Source organism: Portunus trituberculatus, chromosome 14, assembly GCF_017591435.1.
Source record: "Portunus trituberculatus isolate SZX2019 chromosome 14, ASM1759143v1, whole genome shotgun sequence".
Classification (NCBI taxonomy): Eukaryota; Metazoa; Arthropoda; class Malacostraca; order Decapoda; family Portunidae; genus Portunus; species Portunus trituberculatus.
Genome location: NC_059268.1, coordinates 16,851,684 through 16,861,683, shown reverse-complemented (window position 1 = coordinate 16,861,683; position 10,000 = coordinate 16,851,684). Strand labels below are relative to the sequence as shown.

The 10,000-nt window shown below is 42.0% G+C and overlaps 1 protein-coding gene across 5 annotated transcripts in view; it reads right to left on the bottom strand.

Moving 5' to 3' along the window:
- LOC123503362 (alpha-mannosidase 2-like) overlaps window positions 1–10,000 on the bottom strand; it is a 402,577-nt gene that overhangs the window by 337,852 nt on the left and 54,725 nt on the right. For all 5 annotated transcript variants that reach the window (XM_045253043.1, XM_045253045.1, XM_045253042.1 and 2 more), the window contains exon 2: window positions 7,185–7,240. The gene's annotated coding sequence lies outside the window, so the exon portion shown is untranslated. The remainder of the gene's footprint in view (window positions 1–7,184; window positions 7,241–10,000) is intronic.

The window sequence follows — 10,000 nt, the reverse complement described above, 5'->3', positions numbered from 1 at the left end:
TCAATGACGGTGACTAACAACTAAATTCTAAAGTATTCCAATCACAACCATTACTATTATTACTTCACCTCCCACGGCTACTATTACTACAACTATCAATTACTTACTTTATGAAAAACACACACACACACACACACACACACACACACACACACACACACACACACAGCAAACAGGAAAGATCAAGCAGTTTAAGAGAGAATTATATTAAAAAGGAATTGGCTGAGGAGGAGGAGGAGGAGGAGGAGGAGGAGGAGGAGGAGGAGGAGGAGGAGGAGGAGGAGGAGGAGGAGAAAGAAAGGAAGAAACTAGTTATGGAACCATCCTGTGTATTAACAAGGAGGGAAAGGGTGAGTGAGGAGGGTCGATGAAACACTCTCTCTCTCTCTCTCTCTCTCTCTCTCTCTCTCTCTCTGACAAACTTTTCCTCACTTAAAGCATAAACACGCAAACTTCAAATACTCTAACTGGGTGACTAATTTTACGCCTGAGAGAGAGAGAGAGAGAGAGAGAGAGAGAGAGAGAGAGAGAGAGAGAGAGAGAGTGCAGAGGAATGAAATAACAAGTCATGAGCAAAATCTTTAGTAAAATCGTAGTATGTGTTGAAAAATATGAATAAAGCAATACTCGAAAATAAAAAGTAAATAAAATACATGAAGAAAGAAAAAGAAGAGAAAAAAACTCGGTCAACAGAGAGAGAGAGAGAGAGAGAGAGAGAGAGAGAGAGATGTGGGGTTCAAGCAAGAGGTCAGCGCTGATTTCACCAAGAGACAAGGGACAAGCTGCCAAGTGTTGAATAATGAATCTTCTCTGACGTTCGAAGTGGAATGTAACTCGGACCGTCCCGTTTTCTTCGTAATCGAGTGACTTCCGACCGTATTTTGAAACACTTCCACGCTTCAACTCTACTGCATTCAAAAGCCTCTAGTTTAAAAGTTCCTAGGTTCTTTTTTCTACTGTCTTAACCGCTTCAGTACTGGAACACTTTTCACCATGTCTTGTGTACGATCAGAGAGTTTTATCCACATTAGGAAGGATTTATTGAGGTCAAAAGGTTAATGGATACAGTCCCCACTATTTCTATCCCCACATTTGTTTCTGAAGCTGTATAAAATCACCAAATAGTAAGCAGAATGAATATGGAAACGCGTCATGGTACTGAAGGTGTTAAATGGCTCTAGTGACAGTAACAAGATTTCTACATTATAAACAGAAGAAACATCTCTGACAACTTGACTAGTCATCTCTCGGGCCTTGGAAAATAGTGGCGGAGAAGGAGCATTGCCTTTCTGAATACAGGTCTTTGTGAAAACTGATTGCATTGGTTGTGTGTAGAGATTTTAGCAGGTCTTATGTAACTAGTACCTTGGTGTGGTAGTAGTAGTGGTAGTAGTAGTAGTAGTAGTAGTAGTAGTAGTAGTAGTAATTGTTGTTGTTGTTGTTGCTGCTTTGGTAGTATGATGATGATGATGATGGTGACGAAATTGATGCTAAAAGAGTGAAGAGAGGTGCTCATACATTATCTATTAGTCACAACGGAGGGAGTGTAAGGTTAGAGGAGAGGCAGTAGTGCTCTTAATAACAAGACAACCACGGGAAGGACGAACATTAAATATACAGACTCCTCTTGCTATAAAGGTCACGATGATACAACTGAAAGCCATCAACCGCCCCATCCTTTTTCTCAACCTCTCATAATTTCCTGTGGCGATAAAAAAAAAAAAGTGATGGAGACTTCTGTGTGTGTGTTTTTGAGTCCTTTTTCTTAGGATTTTATGATTCTAGGGATAGTTTACCGATGATTTTAAACTAATAAGAAAAAACATCCATAAGAGCGCTCCTTGTTCTTGGTGTTCTGTTTGTCGAGTGAATTTGATAAAGATGACAGGAGTGCACCAGAGCAGCAGCAGCAGCCGACCCTTGGTGACACACACACACACACACACACACACACACACACACACACACACACACACACACACACACACACACACACACACATACATCTAAGGAATGGGAAAAGCTAGTGAACAAGAAACAAATAAAATTATTGACAGGACGAGGAAAGTTAAGTGAAAGTGCTTTAAAGGTTCAGAACCAGTAAATATTGACAGCTGGGGAATGAAGCGAGTGGGAAGCAAGTGGATGTGGACGATAACTTGACTAAAATCGGAAACACAAACACTAAAATCAGACACGAAGCGAGAAACAAGAAATACACATGGAAATACTACTCGACCAACAATAATTTCCTAAAACCATCCACTGCAGTGCCAATAAACACAAGGAAAAGCGTGACGTAAGGGACGTGATTTGGCAACAGTAAACAAAGGCCAGACATGTTATTCCTTCGCCCAATCTTGACACGGGGGAAGAAACAACACACAGCACACGAGGGAGGCAAAGTAAAGGAACACACAGCACAGACAATCCAACTGCTGGTTTTGTAATGTTCGGAGGAGGAAGAGGACGACAAGGACAATCTGTAGACCTCATTGAAGACCCAGTTTCCGAACATCTCCCAACAAATGAGGACTATAATTCTCAAACACTTTCGCACCGCACTTCACTATTTCAAAAGGCTCTATTCAAATTTACATAAGTTTTTTTTAAGGTATTTTACGGTTCTAAAGGCAGATTGACAAGATTTCAACATTGTTAACTGGTGAAACACTCTTGAAAATTCCGTTAATCATCTCTGTGGCCTCGGAAAACAGTCGTGGTGAGAGAGCAAAGAGTTTTTGAATACTGACCTGAGTCTTAACAAGCTAAGCCCAATAATACGAATTTGAACACGTTTCCTTCCCGCCAGTCCCTCCCGACGTGGACTAGAGAGACTCCTCACAGCGATCCACTGGTGAACACCGTTTTCTTTCAGTTCCACGCACATTCCTCTCCTTATGGCCAGCGATACCGAGCTGCTCTATTTCATCCAACAATTTACTGCACGGAACTTTGTCCAAGGCTCTACTACAACCTGCCCGCAATACCCTGAGAATCTGTTACGTCACAACCACTCATGACCACAGCAATACACAACTATGAAGCCAGACAATACAACGTTAACCTCTTCAGTGCCATGACACCGTTTCCATATTCATTCAGCTTAGTATTCGGTCATTCTATACAGCTTCAGAAACTTATGCGAGGGATTAAAAATAGTGAAGACTCTGGCCATTAGTCTTCTGACCTCCATAGACCCTTCCTAATGTCAATAAAATGGTCTAATCCTACCCAAAACTCGTGGTAATAAATGCGTCCCAGTACTGAAGCGGCTAAGATCTTTCAGTACTATAAAATGTTGTTTATGTGTTTCATTAGAGTCGCCAATGTAGTATATATTAGGGTGACGGAGGAACACACAGGAATACACAGACAGAACAAACACCTGCAGATATGTTGGTCCTAACGAGGTTGTTTGAGTTAAGCTATACTATAATAATCCACAGTGAGACATGGGATGGCTATTGAAGAGGAGGAGGAGGACGAGGAGGAGGACAAGGACGAGAAGGAGGAGAGGAGAAGCTGAAGGAGAGGAGAGGAGAGGAGAAGCTGAAGGAGAGGAGAGGAGAGGAGAAGCTGAAGGAGAGGAGAAGCTGAAGGAGAGAGAGAAGCTGAAGGAGAGGAGGAGGAGAGGAAGGAGAAGCTGAAGGAGAGGAGAGGAGAGGAAGAGGAAGAGAAGCTGAAGGAGAGGAAGAGGAAGAGAAGCTGAAGGAGAGGAGAGGAAGAGAAGCTGAAGGAGAGGAGAGGAAAGGAGAAGGTGAAGGAGAGGAGAGGAAAGGAGAAGGTAAAGGAGAGGAGAGGAAAGGAAAAGCTGAAGGAGAGGAGAGGAAAGGAAAAGCTGAAGGAGGAGAGGAGGAGAAGGAAAGGAGAGGAGAGGAAAGGAGAAGGTGAAGGAGAGGAGAGGAAAGGAGAAGGTGAAGGAGAGGAGAGGAGAGAGAGAGAGAGAGGAATAGAAAGGAAGAAAAGAAAAGAAAAAAATAAAGGAGAGGAGAAGAAAAAGTTTTAAAAGGAGGAGGAAGAGGAGGGGGAGAAAGAGAGAAAAGGAAAGGAAAGGAAAGGAGGAAAGGATAGAAGAGAAAAGAGAGAAGGTGGAGGAGGAGGAGGAGGAGGAGGCAGCCCTGCAGACCTCAGTAGCGAGCGAACCAATAAACCTTTCAGTTGAAGCATCGTTTGAACCTCCGCTGCTCCCAATGAACCACTTGTGGCCTGAACCTCCTGCATCCTCCGCGCTCCTCCTCTCTCCTTCTCCATTCCCTCCTCCTCTTCCTTTTCCAAACTGCTGTCCTCCTCCTCCTCCTCCTCCTCCTTCTCCTCCTCCTCCTCCTCCTGCTTTTCTGTATTCTCTTTGGTCAAACCCTAACACTGGAGCCTTCATATTAGCTTCTTCTTCTTCTTCCCTCCTCCTCCTCCTCCTCCTCCTCCTCCTCCTTTCTATCCATCCTCTTGTTCCTATTTTATTTCGTTCCTTCTCCTCCTCGTCCTTCTCCTCCTACTCCTCCTCTTCCTCGTGCTGTGTTTCGCATCTTTCTCCGGCTTCAATTTCTCCTCCTCCTCCTCCTCCTCCTCCTCCTTTCTTGGTTGCGTTGCTTGAAAACTTAAACGATTTCCTTCCTGATATATTTACACTATTTTCCTCCCTCTCCTCCTCCTCCTCCTCCTCCTCCTCCTCCTCCTCCTCCTCCTCCTCCTCCTCGTCCTCCTCCTCCTCCTCCTCCTCCTCCTCCTTTTGATTCACCGTTTCGTTCTCTACCTCCAGCCTTCATATGTTCAATTATTTCACCATACGGTATGAAGTGTCGATGGTGCAGTGCCACAAACAGCCCCGTAAGAGCCAACAAGACTGCTGCTATTTGCTCTTCATTTGTGTTCGTTCATGTTCCATCATCGAGGTAAATATTTTTGCTCCTTGGACATTTGTTGGGTGACATGTAAATAGTAAATAATAAAAGTTACAGACAGAACACTTTCAAGACATCAGAAATACAAACTTGGGATCAACAAAGGTGGATACAGCAATAAACTAGTGTCACGATGGTTAACCCTTTCACTGCTACGCTCATTATGCAACAATATGAGCAGTATAGAAGTATAATCTGCGTTGACATATGGAAAACAGGAAAAGATACATCTATTTTATATGCTACAATACTGATTAATATACTCTACCATAAAAAAAAAAAAAATGTGTCTGCAAAATGCTACGGGATTATTGGGGACAAAAAAAAGCTGGTAGCACTGAAAAGATTAATCCCTTCACTACTGGGACGCATTTTATACCGTGAATCTTGGAGTTCTGGATGTGATCAGACGATTATATTGACATTACGAAGGATCTATGGAGGGCAGAAGATTAATGGCCTGAGTCTTCACTGTTTTAATCCCCCACATGAGTTTCTGAAGCTGTATAAAATCACCAAATAGTAAGCAGAATGAGTATGAAAACGCGTCATAGCACTGAAGGGGTTAAACGTGCAACGCCCACAGAAACTGGAATCAGGACTGAAAAAACTAACTTCCAAATCCCACACACACATCTGCACGTAAACACACACGCCTAACGCTGCCCACTACTCGCCACTCGCCACTCCCTAAGCCAGCGTCCAGAGAGAGAATACCATTTAACCTGCTCCTTAACAAAAACTCGTAACTGAAGGTCGCTTGTTGATTTTTTCCCGCAGTGACGCCACCTGAACACTGGGCAGCGTGCTCAGCCTCCACCTCACGTCCACTCGTTCAAATTGTGGCAGTTCTCACGTTCTTAAGATGTTTCCTTCACTCGGCAATTCGTCACATACTGTCTAGGAATACTTATTTTTTTCCTCTCTCTCTCTCTCTCTCTCTCTCTCTCTCTCTCTCTCTCTCTCTCTCTCTCTCTCTCTCTCTGAGCCTCTCTGTTTTATTTTATTGTTATGCAGTCTATGCTCAAGCTGTGTGTGTATATATGCTCTCTCTCTCTCTCTCTCTCTCTCTCTCTCTCTCTCTCTCTCTCTCTCTCTCTCTCTCTCTCATATATAAAAAAGCAAGATAAATAGATAGGCAGATATAGACAGACTGACAGACATAGACAGAGAGAGAGAGAGAGAGAGAGAGAGAGAGAGAGAGAGAGAGAGAGAGAGAGAGAGAGAGAGAGAAACCCATCTACTATTAAACAAAAGAGGAAAAAACAAGGGAAAGAAAAGAAAACAAGGGCGAAGAGGAAAATGAAGAAACTGAACAGGATGAAAGAGATGAAAGGAAGACAGGAAATGATAAACCAAAGGAAAAGGATGAAGAAAGGAAGGAGCAAGGAAACGAAGGAACTGAAGAGAGGAAAGAGAGGAAAGAGCAAAAGAGTAATAAAACGAATTTTAAAGATGAGAGGAATGTAATAAAATAACACAGTAGGAAAAAAGGAAAAAAAAAGAGAAACGAGCAAGCGAGGAAAAGAAATAGAAGAAAGGAAAAGAATACAGGAAAAATAGAAAACGAAATGCAAAACAAGACCAAAAAGAAAGAAAGAAAAGAGAAAAGCAAATAAAACACTAAAAGAATATTAAACAAAACCAAGAAAGACGGAAAAGGTAAAGAAAAGGAAAGGAAACAACTAACAGAATACAAAACAAGATCAGGAAGAAAAGAAAAGAGAAAATAAGAAAAGACTAACAGGAAAGAGATGGAAGAGAAAAGAGAAGAAAACGAGGAAAGCGGAATGGTTAGAAATAATAAGGAAGGAAGGAAGGAAGGAAGGAAGGAAGGAGGTGGAAGGAATGAAGGAGGAGGAGGAGGAAGGTAGGAAGAGCAGGAACAAGAAAGGATCAAAGCCGTGCGATGTGAAGGAATAAGAAGGAGAGAGTTGTGTACAAAAATCAATTAAGTGAAAGGAAGTGAAACGCAATATTCTCTCTCTCTCTCTCTCTCTCTCTCTCTCTCTCTCTCTCTCTCTCTCTCTCTCATAAAAAGACTGACAGCAGATGGCAATAGTGAATTTAATATAATCTAATATATGTAAAAAGGAGGAGGAGGAGGAGGAGGAGGAGGAGGAGGAGGAGGAGGAGGAGGAGGAGGAGGAGGAGGAAAGGGAGGACAAGGAAAGATGACACCAAAAGCAAAAAAAACAATGACAAAGACGACGAAGACGAGCAGGAAGAATGGCAAAAGTAATGTGTGTGTGTGTGTGTGTGTGTGTGTGTGTGTGTACTTACCTCAATAACTCAAGTCTCTGTGGTCCTCGTTCGAAGCCTCTAATCCAAGCCTCGACCTGGTGGTGAAGCAGAGAAGCAGCGTTAGTACAGTACATGAAACACACACACACACACACACACACACACACCAAGAAATACAAACTCATCATTTTCTTCATCTTTTTCCTCCTCCTCCTCCTCTTCCTCCCCCTCTTCTTCCTCCTCTTCGGTTTCCTACGCTGATTCTATTTCCTCTCCAACTTCTGCACTTTATCTCAACCATACCCTTCCCTCTCTCGACATTTTCTCTTCCTCTCTCGTTGTTTCCTTTTCCTTCCCTCTTCTCGTCTTCTCCCCTCCATTCTCTTCCAGAGCCACGCAGCGAGAACACATTAATAAGAAACCATCACAACACTCGAAAAACAACTTAATTTGGTACAACGATATTAAGAGAGAGAGAGAGAGAGAGAGAGAGAGAGAGAGAGAGAGAGAGAGAGAGAGAGAGGATACAACCTAGAAAGTGCAAAATCACTAAGCTCTCTGCCCGCTTGTCTGTCGTACCGCACCATTAAAAACTCACATGACATGCACACCTGAAGACTAAGGAAAAAATGACCACAAACAACGCCATGGGAAGAGGTCACCAAGGGAAACACACACACACACACACACACACACACACACACACACACACACACACACACACAGTCAGCAGTAGGAAAGTAGCTAGATTTATACTTTCATATCTTCGTGTGCACAATATCGCAGGAAAAAAGAACAATTATGGTCAACGAGTCATAAAAAACACTGGTAAGGAACAAAAAGGATGGAAATACGAATGAACTACAATGACTAATACCGCCACAACATCAGCAGCCACCAAGAACTCAGTAACGGAAGAAAAAAAAAACACTTATGGTCAGCGAGTCATGAATAAACACACTTAAGGGGAAAAAAAGGATGGAAATACGAATGAACCACAATGACTAATACCGCCACAACATCCACAGCCACCAACAACGAGAAAAAACAGACTCAGCATTAAACAAAATTATGCAGCACCCACAAACGCCAAGCACTTGAGGATACCAGCACCAGAAAAGCACACGCACTAGATAATCAGCACCTTACAGAACAGTCCCAGTGGAGCATCTCACCAACACAGACAGCTCCCAGGCACCCACAGAAGAGATAAGCTACTCTAGTGTACAAATGAATAAGGATTAAATAAAATACAGACGAGCAGAGAAAAAAAGCTTGGGGAGGCACCAGTGAACACCACAGAGCCAACACAAAGAGTCAAAAGCTACATCGCTACATCCCCAGACGAAACAATAAAAGATCACGGCAAGTTATGAAAGTTTACCCTCAAAAAAACTTAAAAGAGAATTGTTCCGTTTAAGTTCTAACTAAACCGGCGGCTCTTTATTTCTTTTTCATTTCTTTGTTGGGAGGGTTCCAGTTGTTATTACTCCTAAGAATAAAACTAATAATAATGATACTACTACTACTACTACTACTACTACTACTGCTACTACTACTACTATTTCTACCACTACTAACAACAAGAAGAACTACAACAACCACAACAACTACTACTACTACTTCTACTACTACTTATACCACTACTAACAACAACAACTACTACTACTACTATTAATACTACAACTAATAATAATAATAATTAATAATAATAATAATAATCAAAACGGTCCACTTAAAACAGATAAAATGTCTAAAACTATTTATTAGCATAGAAAATGGAATGTTTGTACCTTTTTTTCATTAAATGGGTTTGAATTTCGTGAACAGCTGTGATTGAAGGGATTCTGAACCCAAGAGATTAGATTAGGCCAGCTTTAATGACCAGACCAGCTCACACAGACGGTAATAATGCTACGTGCTGAAAATAAAAGTAATAATAATGATGATGATGATGATGATGGTAATGATGAATATGATGATGGTGATGATGATGATGATGGTGGTGGTGATGGTAATACTAATCTACAAAATCTTCCTACATCATAGCAAATGCAACTAAAACCAAAAAGATAACTAGAATATATAGATAACACACTCTCTCTCTCTCTCTCTCTCTCTCTCTCTCTCTCTCTCTCTCTCTCTCTCTCTCTGGCTCGCATTCAAGACCACAGGGATAACTTGCGGGGTTTTCAATTGTGTTCTCCAATTAATAATGAAGAAATCTTGTCATTCTGCCTCTAGAACCGCAAAAAACACCTTAAAAAATTCGTGTAAATTAAACCCTCTTGAAACAATGGAGGCGAGGCACAGAAGTGTTTGAGAATACGAGGCTCTCTCTCATGCACCATTTCCGATCATACAAACTCAGCCTGGCACTCATCCGTCGTGTGGTCGGTGAATCGCAGCCATACTCTGGGGAAACACGATCCCTTCTCTAAACTTTTCAATCTCCACGCGAAAAAAACCAGTTCTGCCAATTAGAACTATCTCGAAAAATTAAAGCGAGGAAAAAACACACGGCTCTTTTCTTTTATCTTTCTTTTTTTTTCCTCTCCTTTCATCAGCGCCAGGAGTATATGCTGATGATGATGGTGGTAGTGGTGGTGATGATGATGATGGTGATGCTGATGCTCCTCTTGTTCTCGATCGTAGAGATGATGACTCCCCTGACTCCCACCCCCCTCCTCCTCCTCCTCCTCCTCCTACCATCATCTAAACTTCATACTTACTCTAACTCTGCCTGTATTATTTTCAATCTAACCAAAACTTTACGTGTAGTTGCCCTCGGCCAGTCCTGCTTTTCTTTTTCAATTCTTTCACTAGATATGATTAGTTTTCCGCGAAAATTCACG